Source organism: Acomys russatus, chromosome X (assembly GCF_903995435.1).
Source record: "Acomys russatus chromosome X, mAcoRus1.1, whole genome shotgun sequence".
In the NCBI taxonomy this organism is placed as follows: Eukaryota; Metazoa; Chordata; class Mammalia; order Rodentia; family Muridae; genus Acomys; species Acomys russatus.
Genome location: NC_067169.1, coordinates 48642771 through 48665875, shown reverse-complemented (window position 1 = coordinate 48665875; position 23105 = coordinate 48642771).

The following is a 23105-nucleotide window of genomic DNA, read 5'->3' as shown; positions in this document are numbered from 1 at the left end:
CTGACTTGATCATTGTACCTTTTTTGATGTGTTCATAATCTTGATTTGCAACTATTTTATTGAGAATTTTCACATTCATTTTCATAGTGGAAATTGGTCTATAATTATCTTTATTTGTTTGGTCTTTATGTGCTTTGTGCATCAGGGAAATTGGCCCTCATAAAATGATTTGGGAAATGCTCTCACCATTTAAACCAGCAACATGACTTCTCTGATCACATCTAAAGACCTTCTAGGTCTATGTGATCTGCTGGAATACAGACACACCCTTCATACATACCTTTAATCTCTAACAATGAAGGTAACATTAGTTGGTAGAAGGAAGCACCCATGTTTGAAAGTGATGTCTAATTGAGGGGCATAAGTGACAAATCAGAGAAAGATTTTACAGAATGAGTCAGAGATTAGATATTTCCTACTCTCACGAGGACAGAAAAAAGAAGCTACTTAAGAGCAGAGCAGTAGGCCAAGCATGGTGACACCCGCCTTTAATCCCAGCACTTGGGAGGCAGAGGCAGGTGGATTGCTGTGAGTTCAATGCTAGTCCGGTCTACAAAGCAAGTCCAGAGCAGCCAAGGTTAACACAGAGTGATCCTGTCTTGAAAAACCAAAAAGAAAAGTAATAATAATAATAAAATAAAACAGTGAAATAGACCTGCAATAGTAGAGTATGGTACAGGAGAGAGAGAGAGAGAGAGAGAGAGAGAGAGAGAGAGAGAGAGAGAGAGAGAGAGAGAGAGAGAGAGAGAGAGAGACAGACAGACAGACAGAGACAGAGACAGAGATAGAGAGACAGAGACAGAGAGAGAGAGACAGAGAGAGAGACAGACAGAGACAGACAGAGAGACAGACAGAGACAGAAAGAGAGACAGAGAGAAGAGGAGCCAGTACAGTAGTGTGGCTTAATACAGCTTAATACAGTAAAGAAGACAGTAGAATATACTTGAATTCAGTACAATACTGTACAGGCAGTTTTGTGAAGTACAGTTGAGTTGATGTAATTCCGTGCAGTTCAGTTCCTTAAGTTCAGAAGCAAAGCAATTCAGGAGAACCCAAGAGAACCCAGTTTGAATCCATCAGCTTGGAGAGGAGATATGAGCCAGAACAGCAGAACAGCTAGCAAGAGTTCTGAAGTACTAAAAAGGGCAAGGTGATTTAGCAGTAAGCCTCCAAGATGAGAATTATTCAGGAAAATAAAAGTTACATTTGCACTTTTGTTTTTATTTTGTGGAGTCATTTGAAGAGTATTGGCATTAGATCTTTGAAAGTGTGATAGAATTCTATAGTAAAACCATCTGCCCTTATTCTTTTCTTTGGTTGGGAGACTTTTCATACCAGTTTCTATTTAACTAGGAGTTACCGATCTGTTTAAATTGCTTATATGATTGTGATTTAAGTTTATTAAGTGGTATATATTGAAAAATATATATATATTTTTAGATTTTCCAATTTGCTGAAGTGCAGGTTTCGAAAATTCTTCGAATTCCCTCCATGTCTATTTCTATGCCCTCTTTCATTTCTAATTTTGATAGTCTTTACCTGACGTTTAGTTAATTTTGTTAAAGATTTGTTAATCTTCCTGATTCTCAAAGAACCAACTCTCTATTTCATTTGTTTCATGTATTTTTTCTATTTTATATATTCCAGCCCTGATTTTGACTGTTTTGTTACTGATATTGTCTTACTTTGCTATGCTATCTACTTCTTTGGGTATTAGTTCCTCTTTTTGTTCTAGGGTATTCAGGTTTCCTATTAAGTTACTAGTGTAAAAAGGAGTCTCTCTTTTAATCAGGCTCTTAGTGCTTCTTAACACATTATTCATTGTGTTCCACAAACTTGAGTATGTTTTATATTCATTTCCATTAATTCTAGAAAATATTTCATTTCTTCCTTATGTTCTATGAATACATCTTTTAAAATCAGTAGTGATGTTCTCAGTTTGTAAGCTTCTGTTGTTTATATTGTTGATGCTATCAAGCTTTAATACCATTGGTGGTGATGTGATAGAATGCAAGGAATTATATCAATTTTCTTGTATCTCTTGAGACATGCTCTGTGTCCAGTTTTGGAGAAAGTTTCATGAGATACTGAGAAAAAGGTATATTCTTTTATTATTGAGTGAAATATTCTGTCAATATCTGTATGTCAACTTGGTTTATAATTTTAGTTAGCACCAAGATTTCCCTTGTTAATTTTTGACTATGTAACTTGTCTATAAGGAAGAGAAGGGTATTGAAGTATCTTACACACAGTGTTTGAGGATACATATGTGATTTAAGCTGTAGTAGTGAGTTTTTTAAAAATGAATTTGGATGCCCCTGTATTTTGTGCATATATATATATAAGCAATTGCATTGTCCTTTGTTGAATTTTTGTTTTTGATGAATATATGGAATTCTTCCCTATCTTTTCTGACTATTGATGGTTTGAAACTTATATTTTTCAGATATTCTAATGGCCACAGAAGCTTGCTTCTTGGGTAAAAATCCCTTGGAATATATATTTTTCCATCCTTTCACCTTAAGTTGATGTCTATTTTGATGTTAAAGTGTGTTTCTTGGGTGCAAAAGAAGGAGGTTTCCTGTTGTTGGATCTTTGCTCATATGAGACTTTTTATTAGGTAATTGAGACAAATGATGTTGAGAGATGTTAATGATCAGTGCTTGTTGTTTTCTTTTATTTTGCTGTTGTGGTATTTCTGTGTATGGATGGCAATATGTGTGTTTCAATGTGTTTCTATACTTTTGACTGGATGCTCTGTAATTATGTATTCTTTATTTTCCTGGGTGTGGTTAACTTCTTTACATTAGAAATTTCATTTGAGTGCCTTCTGTAGGGCTCAGTTTGTAGATAGATATTGATTACATTTAGTTGTATCATAGAATGTCTTATTTTCTCCATCTATTGTTTTAAAAGCTTTGGTTGTTACTGTAGTCTGGTCTGGAATTTGTAGTATCTTACAGTCTGTTCAGGCCCTTTTCACTTTGATTATTATATGCTGAGGAAACTTTCTATTTTGGTCCAGTCTATTTTGGTGTTCTATGTGGTTTTTGTACCTTTGTAGGCACATATTTCTTTAAATTAGAAAAAAATTCTTTTGTGATTTGTTGAAAATATTTTCTGCACCTTTGACCTGGATTTCTTCTACTTTCTCTATTCCTGTGATTCTTTGATATTGGTTTTTCATAATGTCACATATTTTCTGAATATTTTGTGTCAGGATTTTCCTTCTTTCTTTCTCTCTCTTTCTTTCTTAGATTTAACATTTTCTGTAACAAACATATCTCTTTCTGCTATCCTGCTGTAAGTACCTGAGATTCTCACTTCAATGTCTTTCATTCTGTGAGTGAGGTTTGCCTCTGAAATTCCTGTTCAAATTTTTAAATTATTCATTTCTAGATTTCCTTCAGTTTGGGTTTCTCTACAGGTTCTGTTTAAGCTTTCAAGTCATGAACTGTTTTATCCATTTTCTTCCATTGTTGGTTTGTGTTTTTGTATATTTCTTTAAGAGATCCATTCATTTAATCTTTAAAGACCTTTATCACATTCACAAAGTTTCTTCTAAGGTCTTTTTCTAATGCTTTAGCTATGTTGCAATACTCTGGGTCTTACTGTGGTAGTGTTGCTGGGCTATAGTGAGATATTGTTGTGGCTATTGTTTATTGTCTTTTTACAATGGCATATAGGCATCTGCAGTTAAGAACATTATAGTCTATGTGCTGATATATTGTAGAGACTTTGGTGAGTGGGTTTTGTTCCTTGGTTTCTGTGCCTTCTCTCTTTCTTAGCAGAGTGTGTTGGCTGTGTGTTGATTGGTAGAACATTCTTTTGGGATTTTGATATGTGGGGCTACTGATGGTTCCAGGTAAAATGTGTTTCTAGGTATTAGGAGCTGACAGCTGGTAATGGGGATGGAGCAAAAGGTGGGATGTAAAAGGTCCCAAAGTAATGAGGAAAGTGGTGTGTTCTACCAGGCTTTGCTTAGTCCTGTAGGCATGGGGTCTGAGAATGAAGAAGAGCTGCATCCAGGGATCTGCTACAGACCTGGGGATGAACCTGGGTGATTAGACTTGGAAGAATAGAGAAAGAGGGGAAGATCCACAGCTAATCTACCTGCTTCTCTGGCTGGAATGACCTTCAGGGGGAGGTTGCCCCAGGGAATGTCTGTTGGGGTTAGGGGCTTGGAATGAAACCATGAGTAGGGGAAGAAAAGTTAGAAGGGAAGTTCTGTGTGATCCACTGGTTATAGTCATGGGGGAAAGAAGGCCATTGCAGGCTATCTTCTGTAGATATGGGACTGAAAGATTGGATTTAGAGAAATGGAGGGAGGAGTGAAGATCTACAGTTAGCCTACCTGTATCACTGGCCAAATTGTGTATTTTCAAAATGTTCAATGTCTTTAGCTATTATTGGAAATGAAAATTAAAACTACTATGAGATTTAATATTATATCAGTCAGAATAGCTAATGTTCAATGGACTACTGACAACAAATTCTTGTGTGGATTTGGGAAAAGCAGAAAACTTACTGAGTGCTAGTGAGTATGTAAACTGGTATAACAACTGTGTACATTACTTCACATGTTTCAGAAAAGGTTGAAAATAATTTATCACATTATTCCACAATTCTATTCTTAGACAAACACCCCAAAGACTCTGTATCTGATTACAGGCATACTAGCTCATGCCTGTTCATTGCAACAGTATTCAGAGTAGAAAGCACCTAAATTCTTATCAACTAATGAATGGATAATGAAACTATGGTATCTTTACTCAACGGAAAATTACCCAGATGCTAAGAAAAATAAAACTAGAAATTGCTGTGTGGGAGATTCCAAGATTGCGCCGACCAATAAGCCACGTATCTGATCTACTCCGTGGAGACCAGAGACATAAGTGGAGCAACAGATTGCTGGACTTTGAGAACTGTCAGTTACTGGGGCCCCAATGGCCGCAGACCAAACAGGGGGCCTACCCCCCTGGGACAAGCAACATCCCAGAGGTACTAAATGCATTCCCCAAACTCTGGAATGGAATCCACATGCAAAATGCGGCCTGTATATAAAGCACAGACTCGCTGTTTGGAGAGGGGACTTTCTGGAGTCCCCAGCCAGAGGAGTCTCAGTGAAGAGGGTGAATCTGCCCTAGGTCCTCCTTCCACACCACCCCAAACTGCGGAGGTCACCTGCCTTGGCGGAGTGGAAACACAGGTGGTGGGACCCAACAGAGACAGCTAAAGTGGGACTGCAGCTTGCTGGCCATCCAGGGCCCAACCTAACACCGATCACAGCGGACTGAGCCTGCAAACAGAGGCAATGAGAAATCAGCTTGGACTGCTTCCACAGACCTATCGGGAGACGTGGGTCTTGCCTAGAGCGATAGCTGAACATCATAGCACTGCGGGAAGACCTGGTTCCACGGGCTTCTGCCAGAGCTCCGCAACCCTATTGTTCCTACCCAGCCGCAAGGCACTGGCCCTGCACTCCCCGAACAAGAAAGCCTACCTAGGGCTCCTGACCTGAGCAAGGCAGGCACTCCCACATCATCGGGAGATGAGATGTGGATGGGTCGTGTTTGCAGTGTCTAGTTGCTGACCTAGAGCGTTAGTGGAGCGACATAGCTCGACGGGAAGATCTGGTTCTGCGGGCGACCGCCAGAGCTCTGCAACCCTAGTCTCACTAACCTCCCAGCTGCAAGGCTCTGGCCCTGCACTCCCGGAACGAGAGAGCCTAACTCGGGCGCCTGGCCTTGAGCAAGGCAGGCACTCTCACATTATTGGGAGATGAGACATGGGAGACATGGGTGGGTCGTGTTTGCAGTGTCTAATTGCTGACCTAAAGCGTTAGTGGAGCGACATAGCACAGCAAGAAGATCTGGTTCCGCAGGCGACCACCAGAGCTCTGCAACCCTAGTCTCACTAACCTCCCAACTGCAAGGCTCTGGCCCTGCACTCCCCGAACGAGAGAGCCTAGCTGGGCTCCTGGCCCCAACAAGGTAGGTACTCTCACATTATAGGGAGACAAAACATGGGTTTTGCTTGCAGTGTCTAATTGCTGACCAAGAGCAACCTTGATCCCTCCAGGAATATCGTTCTGGGAGAGGTTGGACACCGCTACAGGGTATAGAGACAGAACTAAAAGACAGCTGCACCCCCAGATGATCTGAACTACCTGGGGTGTTGACTACAAAGCCACAGGAAGGACAGGCAGCTGGGATCAACTTACACAAGCAGAACGTTTGTGTGCGGACCTTATTCTAGGTCCAAAAACTGATGATCTGAATTACAGCAGTAAAGTCCAAACAGATATCTACTCTGGCTGTCTAAGGCTGGAGCCAACGGTGCAGAGGAAAATCACCAGGAGTGAAACCGGATCACCTACCTGTTCCACGAAAATACTCCCTGATCCCCACAGGCAAGAGCACATGACCTATAATCAGTCATCAATTAACCACTCTCAACCAGCGAAGGTCACTACAAAATACCTTCCAGCATCAGAGCCATCAAAATGACAAGAGGACAGCGAAAGAACACTAACAAAAACCAAAACAGTTTGGCATCTCCTGATCCCAACATTCCCAATGAAAACAACCTAGAGAATCTAACAGCAATGGATAGGCAAGAAAATGACCTCAAGTCCTTAGTAAAGAAGATGATAATGTAAGAAACAAATAAAATCTGTAAACAAATGCAGGAGGAGGCAAACAAGAGGGCTGAAGAGTTAAAAGAGCCGTATAAAGAGGCACTTGAAGAATTTCAGAAAAATATAAATAACCAGATGATGGAAATCATTAAAACAGTCCAAGACATGAAGATAAAAATGGAAGCTATGATGCAGGAGCACACAGAAGAAAAACGTGATCAAGAGGCATCAAAGAAGAAAGCAAGCATCTCAGAGGTGGCCTTACCTAACAGATTGCAAGAAATGGAAGAACAAATATCGGGACTTAAAGACACAATCGCAGAACTGGAAACAACCATTCAGGGAAATGCTAAATCTGAAAAGTTCCTGATACAGAGCATTCAACAATTAAAAGACAACATGAAAAGATGAAACATGAGTATAATAGGGAGATGCATACGAGCATACAAGAGGCCTACAGAACACCAAATAGAATAGACCTGAAGAGAAAATCCTCCCTCTACATAATAATAACAACACAAAATATACAGAACAAGGAAAAAATATTGAAAGCGGCAAGAGAAAAAGGCCGAGTAACATATGAAGGCAAACCAGTCAGAATAACAACTGACTTCTCAGCAGAGACCATGAAAGTCAGAAGGGCCTGGACAGAGGTGCTGCAAACCCTAGGAGAACACAGATACCAGGCAAGACTACTATATCCAGCAAAATTATCAATAACCATTGATGGAGAAGACAAGATAGTCCATGAAAAAACCAAATTCAAACAGTACCTAGCCACAAATCCGGCTTTACAGAAGTTACTAGAAGGAAAACTCCACGCCAACTGGTCAAACTACAACCATAACTACATAGGAAATAGGTAACTATACCATTGCAAAAATCACAACCTCACAAAATCTCGACTGTTACAAATACCAAAAATGAAGGGACTTACCAATCACTGGTCATTAATATCTCTCAACGTCAATGGTCCCAATTCTCCAATAAAAAGACACAGACTAACGGAGTGGATGCATAAACATGACCCAACATTCTTCTGCATTCAAGAAACACACCTCAACCACAAGGACAGACATTGCTTCAGAGTAAAAGGCTGGGGAAAAATATTCCAAGCAAATGGTCACAAGAAACAAGCTGGGGTAGCCATTCTAACATTTAATAAAATGGACTTTTAACCAAACTTAATCAAAAGAGATGAGGATGGACACTTCGTACTCGTCAAAGGTAAGGTCAACCAAGAAGACATCACAATTTTGAACATCTATGCTCCGAATACAAGGGCTCCCACATTTGTTAAAGAGTTATTAACAAAGCTTGCCCCACTCATCGATACCCACACATTAATAATGGGAGATTTCAACACTCCTCTTTGACTCAAGGATAGGTCTTTGATTCAAAAACTAAGCCGGGAAATAACCTCATTAACCAATGTCATGAACCAAACACACAGAGAACAACTGACTAAAGTGTGCCCAGCCTCAACTGATACATATACAGTGCAACCCCTGCACCTGTGGCTCAACAGTCATTGCAGAAGAGAGGGTGGACAGTTAGAGCCAGATGACCAGGAAGTGTGACAAGAGTTTGTGTGCTCTAGATATCACTGTAAAATCTCAACAGTATGGTTGCCTAGACAAGAAATGAATAGGGGATTCCAAGATGGCATCGACCAGTATACACCATAGCTGATCTACTCCGAGGAGACCAGGGAAGTGAAGGGAGCCACAGAATGCTGGATTTGAGAACTGTAGGTGAGTGGGGCCCCAAACTCCGCAGACCACCAGTGGATCTAACCCCAGGACAAGCAACAGTCCGGAGGTGCTAAACGCACTCCCCAATACCTTTTTCTCAGCTTCCCATGGAACCTTCTGTAAAATTAATCACATAGTTGGTCACGAAGCAAACCTTAACAGATAAAAGAAGATTGAAATAATACCTTGTATCTTATCAGATCACCATGGTCTAATGCTGGACTTCAGCAACAACAGAAATAACATAAAGCATATTAACATGTGGAAACTAAACAACTTTCTACTTAATGACACATGGGTCACGGAAGAAATAAGGGAAGAAATAAAAGACTTCCTGAAATTCAATGAAAATGATGGAACAACATACCCAAATTTGTGGGACACATTGAAAGCTGTGCTAAGAGGAAAATTCATAGCACTAAGTGCCTTTAAAAAGAAAAAGGAATCATCCCACATAAACAACCTAACAACACATCTGGAAGCTCTAGAAAAAAAAGAAGCAGAAACACCCAAGAGGAGTAGACGCCTAGAAATAAACTCAGGGCTGAAATCAATAAATTAGAAACAAAGAGAACAATCCAAAGAATCAACAAAACCAAGAGCTGGTTCTTTGAGAAAATTAACAAGATAGACAAACCGTTAGCCAATCTAACTAAAAGACAGAGAAACACTATCCAAATTAACAAAATCAGAAATGAAAATAACAACAGACACCGAAGAAATACAAAGAATCGTAAGAACCTACTTTAAAAGCATTTATGCCACAAAATTCGAAAATTTAACGGAAATGGACAAATTTCTCGACCGATTCCATTTGCCAAAACTGAACCAAGACCAGATAAACAAATTAAATAGCCCTATTTTGCCTATAGAAATAGAAGCAACCATTGCTAGTCTCCCAACCAAAAAAGCCCAGGGCCAGATGGTTTCAATTCAGAATTCTACCAGTCCTTCAAAGAGGAGCTAATACCGATACTTTTCAAGCTATTCCGAAAGATAGAAATGGACAGAATATTACCAAATTCCTTCTATGAGGCCACAGTCACATTGATACCTAAACCTCACAAAGATCCAATATAAAAAGAGAATTTCAGACCAATTTCTCTTATGAACATTGATGCAAAAATACTCAACAAAATACTCGCAAAGCGAATACAACAGCATATCAAAGACATCATTCACCATGACCAGGTAGGATTCATTCCAGGCATGCAGGGATGGTTTAACATATGGAAATCCATCAATGTAATCTATCATATAAACAAACTGAAAGAGAAAAACCACATAATCATCTCTTTAGATGCAGAAAAAGCATTTGACAAAATCCAACACCCATTTATGTTCAAAGTTCTGGAGAGATCAGGAATACAAGACACTTATCTAAACATAATAAAGGCTATATACAGCAAACCAACAGCCAACATTAAATTAAATGGAGAGATACTCAAGGAAATCCCTTTAAAATCGGGAAGCAGACAAGGCTGCCCTCTGTCCCTATATCTCTTCAATATAGTTCTTGAAGTTCTAGCCAGAGCATTAAGGCATCAAAAGGAGATCAAGGGGATCCAAATGGGAAAGGAAGAAGTTAAATTATCCCTATTTGCAGATGATATGATAGTGTATATAAGTGACCCACAAAATTCCACCAGAGAACTCTTACAGCTGATAAACACTTCAGCAAGTTGGCAGGATAAAAAATAAACTCAAAAAAGTCAGTAGCTTTCCTGTATACAAATGACAAACAGGCAGAGGAAGAAATTAGAAAAACTACTCCCTTCACAATAGCCACAAACAATATAAAATATCTAGGAGTAACTCTAACCAAGGAAGTGAAGGACTTATTTGAAAAAACCTTCAAACCTCTGAAGAAAGATATTGAAGATGACATGAGAAGATGGATGGATTTACCTTGTTCGTGGATTGGGAGAATCAACATAGTAAAATTGGCCATCTTACCAAAAGCAATTTACAGATTCAATGCAATCCCTATCAAAATACCCACAAAATATTTTGAAGATATTGAGAGATCAATTCTCAAATTCATATGGAGAAATAAAAAAACCGGAATAGCAAAAACAATCCTATACAATAAAAGATCCTCTGGAGGAATACCTGATCTCAAGCTGTACTACAGAGCAACAGTAATTAAAACAGCATGATACTGGCAAAAGAAATAGGCCGGTGGATCAATGGAATCGAATTGAAGATCCAGAGATGAATCCACACACATTTGCTCACTTGATTTTTGACAAAGAAGCCAAAGTTATTCAATGGAAAACTGATAGCATCTTCAACAAATGGTGCTGGTCTAACTGGATGTCTACATGTAGAAAAATGCAATTAGAACCTTATTTGTCACCATGCACAAAACTCAAGTCCAAGTGGATTAAATACCTCAACTTAAAACCAGAGACATTAATTCAGTTAGAGGAAAAAGTGGGGAAGAGCCTGGGACACATAGGCACAGGAAACAATTTCCTGAACAGTACACCAACAGCCCAGGCCTTAATGTCAACAATTAATAAATGGGACCTCATGAGGCTGAGAAGCTTCTGTAAAGCAGGAGACACTGTCAGTAGAACTAAGCGACAGCCTACAGACTGGAAAAAGGTCTTCACCAACCCTTCATCTGACAAAGGTTTAATATTCAAAATATATAAAGAACTCAAGAAATTAGACACCACAAAACCAAACAACCCAATTGAGAAATGGGGCTTGGAACTTAACAGAGAATTCTCAACAGAGGAATATCAAATGGCTGAGAAACACTTAAAGAAATGCTCATCCTCGTTAGTCATCAGAGAAATGCAAATCAAAATGACACTGAGATTCCATCTTACACCCATCAGAATGGCTAAGATCAAAAACTTAAATGACACCACATGTTGGCGAGGATGTGGAGAGAGAGGAACACTCCTTCATTGCTGGTGGGAACGCAAACTAGTACAACCACTTTGGAAAGTTATCTGGCACTTTCTCAAAAAAAAAATGGGAATAGGGCTTCCTCAAGACCCAGCTATCCCACTCCTTGGAATAGACCCAGAAAATGCCCTACCATACAACAGGGACATATGCTCAACCATGTTCATAGCTGCTTTATACATAATAGCCAAAACATGGTAACAGCCTAAGTGTCCCTCAGTAGAAGAATGGACTAAGAAACTGTGGTACATTTACACTATGGAATACTACTCAGCTATTAAAAACAAGGAATTCCCGAAATTTGTGGACAAATGGATTGATCTAGAAATTATCATAATGAGTGAGTTCAACCAGAAGCAAAAAGAGACAAATGGTATATACTCACTTATATCAAAACACTAGTCCAACGGATACGTACCATGAAAAACTTTACTTACCAAGAAAGTGGGTCAGAGGAGAGGACATCCTATTGAGACTTTAGGCGAGAGTAGCATGGAAGAATAGGGAAATAATAGGACCCACAGGATCCTGGAAACCTACAAGAAGAACTTTAAGACAGGCAGATCTGGGTCCTGGGGTCCTCCTCAAACTAAGGCACCAACCAAGGAGAATATAGGCATTAAGCTTTGAACCCCTACCAAGACCTAGCTGATGAACATGATATTTTCCACTGTTGAGTGGAAAGTGAGATCTGACTCGCACACGAACTCTGGTGCCCCTTTTCTGACCATGTCCCCTGGATGGGGAGGCCTGGCGGCACTCGGCGGAAGGATAGCAAGTTACCATGAAGACTCGATATTCTAAGAGCATATATAGGGGGAGGAGGTCTCCCTCAATCACAGACATAGGGGAGGGGAGAAGGGGGGAAGTGGGAGGGAGGGAAGAATGGGAGGAAACAGGGGAAGGGCTAACAATCGAGATGTAATATGAATAAAATAATAAAATGAAAAAAAAAAAGAAATTGCTGTGTAAATCAAATGAGCAGCAAATAATCATTCTCAGTTAAGTAACCCAGGCCCTACAATTTGTGAATATTTTCTCTCATTTGTGCATATTAGCTTTAGTTCTCTATGTATATTTGTTTCCTTTGAAATTTTCACAAAAGTAAGAACATTCTTAAAGTTTACTGGGAAGTATTTTACATGGAGGGGGGAATATAAAGTCCTTGAATAAGATTTTGAAGTCAAAGACATTGAAAGAACAATTTTCAACTTCATATGGAAAAACAAAAAACCCAGAATAGCTAAAATAATCCAATAAAATAAAAGACCCTCAGGAGGAATCTCGATACCCTATCTCAAGCTGTACTATAGAGCAATAGTAATTAAAACATCATGGTACCGGCACAGCAATAGGCTGGTTGATCAATGGAATCGAATCAAACACACAAGAATGAATCCACACATATATAGTTACTTGATTTTTGACAAAGAAGCCAAATCCATTCAATGGAAAAATGATAGCATCTTCAACAAATGGTGCTGGTCTAACTGGATGTCTACATGTAGAAAAATGCAATTAGACCCATATTTGCCACCATGCACAAAACTCAGGTCCAAGTGTATTAAAGACCTCAACATAAAACCAGAGACACAAAATCAGTTAGAAGAAAAAGTGGGGAAGAGCCTGGAACACATTGGCACAAGAGACAACTTCCTGAACAGAACACCAACAACCCAGGCCTTAAGGTCAACAACTAACAAATGGGACCTCATGAGGCTCAGAAGCTTCTGTAATGCAGGAGACTCTGTCAACAGAACAAGGCAACAGCCTACAGACATGGAAAAGATCTTCACCGACCCTACATCTGACAAAGGTCTAATATCCAAAATACATAAAGAACTCAAGAAATTAAACACCACCAAACCAAATAACCCAGTTGAGAAATGGGGCTCAGAACTAAACAGAGAATTCTCAACAGAGGAATATCAAATGGCTGAGAAACACTTAAAGAAATGCTCAACATCTTTAATCATCAGAGAAATACAAATCAAAATGACTTTGAGATTCCATTTTACACCCATCAGAATGGCTAAGATGAAAAATTCAAGTGACACCACATACTAGTGAGGATGTGGAGAAAGAGGAACATTCCTTTATTGTTAATGGGAATGCAAACTTGTACAACCGCTTTGGAAATCTATCTTGCACTTGCTCAGAAAACTGGGAATATGGCTTCCTCAAGACCCAGCTATTCCACTTCTTGGAATACACCCAGAAAATGCTCCAGCACACAACAAGGACATATGCTCAATCATGTTCATAGCAGCCTTATTCATAATAGCCAGAACCTGGAAATAGCTGAAATGTCCCTCAGTTGAAGAATGGATAAAGGAACAGTGGTACATTTACACTATGGATTACTACTCAGCTTGTAGAAACAAGAAAATCCCAAAATTTGTGGACAAATGGATAGAACTAGAAATTATCATAATGAGTGAGTTAACCCAGAATCAGAAAGAATCACATGGTATATACTCACATATAATTGGGCACTAGCCCAAAAGGTATGTCCCAGAAATGTCTTCACTTACCAAGAGATTGGGATAGATTGAGGACATCCTACTGAGACCCTAGGTGAGAGAAAAATAGGAGATGGGGAAATAAAAGGACCCAGAGGGTCCTAGAAACCTACAAGAAAAACATCTTGACAGGTGGATCGGGGCCCAGGTGCATCTGCTCAAACTATTGCACTAACCAAGGACAATACAACCCCTACTCTGATCTACCCAATGGACAAGACATGCTCCATATTTGTGTGGAGAGCAGAGACTGGCTCTGACATGAACTCTGGTGTCCCATATTTGACCACTTCCCCTTGGTGGGGAGGCATGATAGCACTCAAAGAAAGAATAAACAGGCTACCAAGATGAGACTTGATAGCCTATGACCATATAATGGATGAAGAGGTCCCCCTCGGTAATAGACCTAGGGGAGGGGAATAGGGTGAAAGTGGGAAGGAAGGAGGAATAGGAGGATACAAGGGATGGGATAACAATTGAGTTGTAATCTGAATAAGTTAATAAAATTAAAATAAAAAATCTTTGAAGTCAAATTATAGAACATAAAGGGTTAAATTGGGATGGAAGAGTAGAAAAGTCAGACTAGGGGGTGGGTAAATAACATTGATGACTTTGAAAAGTCATGTGGGTGTATGGAATCCTACTAGTGTAGAAACTTCCTAAAATAAATATATTAAAAATTATATATATAAAAATTTAAAATAGAGTTATTTTTAGTGCCTCTTCTAGACACCAGATGTTTAACAAATAAAAGACTCAGTCTCAGTCATGGGTTGTACATTTTGGACTTATTATCCAGTGAGTTTGGGAAGACCCCTTAACATTACATGGTAATGACAATGCTCCTGGTTCTCCTCCAGAGCATGATGTTAAGACTCTGCTGCTGAAGAGATCAAATACTTGAGTAATAGAACATGAAGAAACCAAGATCATACTGGCTTAGACACATCATCACTACAGGCTACCTTTCATAAATCTTGAAGGTGATATGCACATTCCTGTAGAAGAGAAGTGACCATGAGCCATACTCAATTGTGAGCCCTGTGACCTACAATTTTACCAGACCTCACTAGATGTGTCACCTGGTATCAAAGTGGCATGAATGTGATGGAAGTAACTAACCACTTTCTTATTATGCTTAAGTGTCATTCTATGAGATAAAACCAACATTAGCATTGTTATTGGGCTATGAACCTGTGGCTAGACATATCATAGTTCCTAGTGGAGACACTAATTTTATTAGTAGTGGATAAAATAGTAAACTAAGTCTGCATCACTTATCATTATACCCATAAATTAAGACACCTCTCAACTCCCACCAGAAAAAAATTCTATTTGTAGGAAATGGTGATTAACACAGAGACTCACTGATGCCCAAGGTGCAGAGGATAAAAGGAAGCAGAATGTTCATCACTAATGGGAATATTTATACTTCAGCCCCTCCTCTAAATATTCAGCAATTATTGTGGAAAATAGCAGGAATTGTATAAGAGCCAGAAATGCTGGAAAGAATGTCTTCTGGACACAGCAGGGAAATGGAACATATAAACATAAAGCAGCTCATGAGAAAGTGCAAAGACCTCTCCAGCCCAATCCCAACCAAATTTAAGTATGGTACATGGATTGGGACATAAAGTTCTATTTGTATCCATCGAGCTATTATTGTTAGCTTCTGGGAAGGGGAGTTTCAGTATTCTCCCAGAGTGTAGACCCTGGCATTTCAACCACATTCAACCCAAAAGCCACATGTGCACCATACAGTGGTGGCACATGCCTTTAATCCAAGCACTTGGGAGAAAGAGTCAGGTGAATTTCTGTGATTTTGAGGCCAGCTTAGGCTGTCCAGGGCTACCCAGAGAGACCCTTGTCTTGAAGTTGCCCCCCCCCCAAACAACATGGATAATGATGTTTGGATAACACAAATTGTCCTGGATGAAAGAAAAAAAGACAGAAAGTTGGGAGGAAGTGTGGCTGGATCTGGGAAGAGGTGGAAGAAAGAGATGGTTGAAAGAAGGTGAATATGATCAACATCAACTGTAAAAAATTTTGAATGCAGGAATAAAAATTATTAAATGGAAATGAAAAAGAGAAAATGGGTACTGAAAGGAGAGTTAGCAAGCCTTCTCAAAGTACAAATATCTGTTTTCTTTGAACTTCTCTTCATCATTAAAGTATAACCGTTATTGAAGATGTGATAACACTAGATGAGACATTTATTTTGCATGTAAAATACAAAGGAGTCTTTTAAGAGAAAATTATGTCACTCTAAGAGAAGAGAGGGTCAGCCATACAAAATTAGCTTAACAAGAATGTATCAAGTGGAGAGAAAGAATGATAATGAATTCAGCACAGAGGATGTCAGTTGTATTTTTACATCCTCCAGATTTCATACACTAATTTCTAAGCTCTTGTGGGAGGAAATTGTGAGGAAAAATGAACTAGATATTTCCATGGAAACCTCTAAAGAAACAAGAATACGAGGTATGACAATATGTATCAAAACAGGGTATATATTGTCGGCTTACTTACATCTTGACTTGTGTATGTCTAGTGTATCTTACCAGAAGAAGTAGAAATAGAAACTCCATTTTCTATTAAAGACTCAATGACATATATATTTGTAAAATCAAAGCTTCTTCTGTGACAGATACTATATGCAAAGCATTTTGTGGCTCTTCTCATTGACTCAACAGAATAATTACATAAGTTAGTTGCTTTGTTAGCAATTATTAAACCGAGGCCCATAGAAATACAAAGATATATAACCAAGGTCAAAAAGTAACATGTTTAAATCAATATATTTATTTCTTTTATATTATTGGCATATTTAAATAGCACAAATTATTGAGCATCATCATGATATTTTATATATGCATAAAATATGCTTTGATTTATGGCTCATTTTCTTCCACTGCCAATTCCTCCCTATTTAGTCTCATTCATTTTGCTACATGAATCCTTACTCCATTCTTATTTATTTATCTACTTTAATTAGCATAAAATTATTGGGTTTTCTTATGACATTTTCAAACAAAATTTCTTGATTATTCTCTACTCATTACCTCTATACCCCTATACAACCTGGTAAGAACTCCTCTTCAATGAATCACGAATATTTGTATACAAGTATAATACTAAAATGTGGATAAGTGTTTCAGGGAAACATCTGATATTTCCCTGACATTTACCAGTGTAATATCCTGGTAATGTTGCAGACTAAATGAATTTTATAGGCTTACATCATGCCTCTCATTTTTCTGATTCCTGTATTGCAGAACTTTTCACAGAGTTCTAAAAGTTGATCAAGGAAACTCATGAAGCGTGTTCAAGATATCCAAAAGGCACACATGTCAATCTAGTCACAGAGTAAGGTTTCTCCTTGTTATTAAACAAAATTATATGGCCTCTAAACAGCTTCCAAGGCAATGCTGATGTCTGGTTCAAAATCTTCTGCAAAGCCATTTTTAAGATTTTTAAAAATATAGTAACTATTGGAAGAGAGAAAATGACAACCGTCTTCCATGAAACACAGCTCCCACATAGACATATGCATAGAAGGATTCTGATGACCTTGCTGCAGCAGTCAGCCATGATCTTGCCCTTCTGGACTGGGAAGCCTGGTAACAAGCCCCTACCTTTTTGCAAAATGTAGTTGTAGGAGACTATACGGAAAAACTTGAAGGTAAAGTAATGCTCAGGTGAAGGCCTTGAATGGGCACAAAAAGTAGACGCTGGATGAAGTAGTCAGTTACAACCAACAAGTATGAGGTAGATGGCATTGATGATGAGAGAAAAGAGAAACACAACCTGAGCCACTAGCATATTATTCTATTGACCAGTAAGAACCAATACTGAGGAAGACACTGAAGCCTTGTTCCAGAAAGAATGTTGGTTCTGCATCCTCAGATGATATGCCTATACAATGTTATGCTTCACCCCCTACAGTGGCTCCAGTATAATTACACTGTCCTCATTGAAGGCTATACCCTTCAATGTAGCTCAGAAATATATGGTGGCTCTTAAGGAAACTGATATAATGTGAAGCTGTCTGTCACTGCCATCCACATGAGAAAACACAACAAAAATTACTATGATTAAATAGATGCACTTCTCTCTATTTTTTTCTTTTCTCCTGATAGTTTCCCTTCTGTTTTCATGACTGATATGATCGATTGTGTAATGTGTAAACATATCACATACACAAAAATATCACATAGTCACACATGTATTCAAAATAATGAACTAACAAAAGTTGTTATTATGGGAGCAAAATGTGGATGTGCACCAGATAAACTACATTAGTATTCCAGCACAGATGGTGAAGAAATCATGGGATCTGACTTCTCAGCAGAGAGATATTGCCATATAATAGCTACTGGACAAGGGCTTGTCATTGTCTTAAGTGAGGTGCCCGAGTTTCAGTGGTTATTTTCACACCCATGCCCTAGTAAACAGATATGATTAAACTTACTGGAAGACAAGGCAAAAACATAAGCAAAATGACATAATAGGAGAGAAACGTGTTGAGGGGGGATGGCATCTGTAAGGTAATTACAGCAGGTAGTGTTGTGAGTGTGACTAGAATGTATTATATGCATGTATTCAACTATCAATGAATAATTGGCTTTTTAAAAGAAATAAAAGTTAGGAGAAATTTTCTGGCTATTCTGTAGAAGATAAATTGGCTCCTAGGTTGTATAATCTAATAAGTTCATATATAGAAAGGGTGATTTAACTGTTGAAGGTGCAAAGAATAGATGATGGTTGAATTTTTTCCCCAAGTGGGGCATTTATACCAGTCCTGTATGGCTCGGGGAATATCTTAGACTAGTGAGATGAATGAATATAAGAGCTGGAAGATAGGGAGAAGAGCTGAAAAAGGTTATCTCCTTGGTAAGCTACTGCCATTGCAATTGTGATCTCATAGCTAGCAACAGCTATAATTTCATGTATAAGATTGAGCCTGCCATGAATGAGGGGGGACTATAAAGATTATGTAACATCTCCTGACCTTTGGGATGAGAATAGTTATTGTCTTAAATTGTATATTCACAGGTAAGTCCACTAACTACAATGCTGCCATGATTACGATTAATCAGTCAAGAGAAAAACAACAACAACAAAGCATCTACATGAGAAAGGGTGGAGGAGGAATGTTAACAGATGTGAGAGTGAGATATAAGAATACTGTATATATAAGAGAGTAACAAAATACATACTATGTTTGCACAATATTGCGAAAAATAAATTTAACAAAAGATTTAAAAGGAAGAATGGGAAAGGAATAGGTGACACAGAAGGATTTGGGAGAGGTGAATGTAGGGTGGAAATTATGTAAATACACTGTTTATGGATGAAATTCTAATAAAATAGATGTTGGAAATAACTTAAAAATTTAAAAATATTAAAAAAATGTACCTCATGTAAAATAGCACTTATTTAGCTGTCCTCATTTATAGTTTATATTTTAATAATATTCAATTTTTAAAATTTTGATTATACAAAATTGTATTAAAATATGGCATTAAAATCAATAAAAATGATTTTGCCTTCAACCAAAAAAGTGTTACATAAAAAAGGAAGAAAAGTGATGGCATTTGACCAGGGCTGGGAAAGAATTAAGTGGATTCCCACACATTCAGATATACATATATAATAAAATATAAATATATTTATATAAAATATAAAGATATATTCCTATAAGATATATGAATATAAAATACACATTATAAAATATCGTTTAATATGTAATATGCATATGTAATATACATATATATATATATGGAATCAGGATGATGAATAAGACAAGAAATATAGTAATGGTAAAATAGGAGGATAACAAATAATATTTGTAAATTATTTCCAATTCATATTACATTTCAGAAATAATATTCAGTTTAGTGTGTATTACCTCATTTAATTTTCAAAATAACCTTTGGAGACAGCTTAATATTATTATTACCTCACAACTGGGGAGAGAATGGAGTGTATGTTAATGAGGCCTCATTCATGTTAAATCCTGGTTTAGAATCCCAGCCATTTCAAGATCCAGACCCAGACCATTTGCATCTAGACATAACCTATGCTCTAAATCTCTGCAGTATAATTTTTACAATAAATATTGAAAGATCATGCCAGATATTGAAATGCAGGAGAAAAGATTTTGTGCTCAATTGTGTTGTCTTTTGTTAAATTTCTGTCTCTAAAATTCACTAGCCTTATATGGCTTAGGTAAATTAATTGATTTATCTGATTTTTTTGTTTCTATTTTGTAAAGTAGAGATAATAAAATAAACTCCTATAATACACAGGACCTATTAGAGATATTAGCTTGAAATATTCATTGAAGGTAGTTGTTAAAACTCACCATATAATTCACATGAGATGATGGGATAATTCAGGGAAAAGGAATTAATTTCCTTCAATTGCTGCTGTATGGGCTATAAGGTCATGTGGTAAGGAGGCTGAGAAAGAACTGTGGAGAATATGCTAAGAATGACTTGGATCGAACTTGAAATATATAACTTTTAGTCTACTTGTTACAAAGGACTCTCTAGGGAAAACATAGTTTCAAAGGGAAATTGTAAGAAGTGTGTTTGGGGTTGGTCGGATGATATGTGCTCTGATGTTAATTACTGGCTCCTAAGGTCTAGTTGCTGCCCAGATGAGCACATTCTCACACTTGCCATTGTTGTGTAAACCTTGCCTAAGAAATTATTCCTGTTTGACCAATAAAAAGCTGATACCTGGGCAGGGCCAAAGGAAGGTTGTTGCAGTTAATTCACCAGTATGGCCTAATAATGCTTATTATTAGGCGTATAATTATTATTACAGCAGTATTTTTAACCCATTAGCAATCAATCAAGACACAGACCCCTGTTATATTTTTAAATAGCCTGAGTTAACCTATGCAGGGGCAATATTGATCTCATAAACTACTTCCCGTAGTGGGACAGGTATGGGATACCTGCCCCAATCCCATGACATCTGCTTCTGATAATTTCTATCAAGATATCTCTCATCCATAATCCCAAATATGTGCAAATTATCATCATCTGGGCCAAGTCTCCACCCATGCCTCCATGCCAGCCATGTGTTTCTCTTCCACCTAAGCCATCATGGTGCAGCCTCCTTCTTCTCTCCTCTACTCCAGTCTCCTTTCCTCCCAAAGTTCTCTCTGTCTCTCCAAGTCCTGGAACCTTAGTCACACCTATCCCATTTGCCATGCACAGGTGTGATGACCTTTTATTGGCCAAATAGGTTAGGCTCTTAAACAAAGAGAGCCAAGAAAGCAAGCAATAATTAGCATCAAAATGTATCAGACCAACCTCCAACAATTCCCCTTTTCTGTCTAAATAAAAAGGCCCTTCTTTTTATATTCAGTAGGAACAATTATGAAAAATTATAAAAAACAATAGATAAGACTTATATACATAATGTCTAATCAAAAGATATTTGTCAACCTCGAAGAAAGATTATCTATTCTACCTTGGTGAGTCTAAAGTTTTGAACCTAAATCCATATCTATTAAGCTCATATCTATCAGTCTTAAATATTTATCTAGAACTAAAAGGATCTTCTTAACTCCTAAACAACTAAGTTTAATTTTTAAAACTATCTGATATTCAACCCTATCAGAGACTTGAGAAGGAATAAACTTAATTATCTGAGTAAACAGGAAGTACAGGTTAGCAGCTTACAAAATGAGAAAAAATGACAGACAGTTTGCTGTCTGAACAGCCACCCAAAACTCTCTCTAACTTTGCAGCATCATCTTCAACCTTCTGGCCCTGTATATTTGACAGACATATTTGTGAGGCAGGAACTATTGAGGACTTGCTTACCCTGTCTTGTCTTGGCAGAGTTTAACCATCGACTCTACCTGCATCCAAGCCACCCATTTTTAGGCAGCATTCTGTCTGTGGGAAATATGACATTTTTGTCCAGTTGCTGATTTGCCATTCCTACAAGGAGTTTCTTCAATGCTCATCGTCTTTGAGGTAGGCTGGGTGTTGCCAGGAGTTAATCTGTCTTGTTGTCAAAGAATCCTTAAAATAATAAAAAAAAATCTTTAAATGCCATATTCTGTAGGTCTTTGAGGTCTATCTATAGAATTATATCTGTTAGACCTAGAATGTATATTCCTGTACTTGACATGACCATGAGTTGATCAACTAACAATTGACTTGTATTACTTAATTATTCTAAACAGCTTTCAATAGCATTACCAGAGTATTGGAAGTAAACCATGTATTAATTGAGTTGTATATGTACAATACCTCATATTAGAGTAGAATGTAATGTGTGAAGAATAATATTAAATTTAAATTATACTTCAATGTATCAAAAGTAAACCTAATTTGTATTAATATATAAAATTCTATATCAATGAATTAAAATTAACCTTATTCATGAGTAACAATTAAGGCCTTAAGTTGAGGAATAGATTCAATAATCTACTGTTTGTCCTATTATCCCTACATATTTCAATATTCCCTTCTTTCTTTTCAACCCCTTTCTCCATACCTAAGAAAGAAAGATAAAGGAAAAGAGAGAAATCCCTGAGTCTAACCTCATTTTCTCTCTGAATAAGACCAACAACAACTTATAACCAATTCCCAATGACAATAAACATCCGTAGCCCAAGAAAGCAAACAAAAACCTACCCAACCCCCTTAATGGAAATGGGGTGTCTTTCTCCTAAAGTTTCTTCCGGCTGATTTGGGACAAATAATACCTATGTCTGGGCACAAATAAAATTGGCAAAAATGGTTGAACAAGCTAGGAATAGTATTTGTGGTCTATTCTCTAAAGTTTGAGAAATTCCAGGCTTAATATAAGTCCTGTGTGGGACAGTCTGAAATGCTGGACCAATTGGAATCAGGAGCCTTCTTTGATGCTTTCCTCTTCTCATGAGGAACAGTAACCAAAGCACTTGGAGCTAGAACATGAATGATGCAGTATGTCAGCATCTCAGCATGCTGGAGGAATGAGTCTTGTCAGGTCTGATCCAGCATTGGTGTCTGGTTCTTTTGTTCTGAAAACATAATTTCTCATAAGCATTATACAGTCCTAAAACTATGAATGTATTAGGTGTGCAAGATGCACAAAACAATTAAGGCTGGTTCTCTGTTCTTTGTATGAGCATAAGAAAGACATCTATAAATTTTCATGTAATACAAAAAATGGCATCTAAAAATAATGATCATAATGAGTGAGTTAACTCAGAAGCAGAATGATTCACATGGTATATACTCACTTATAATT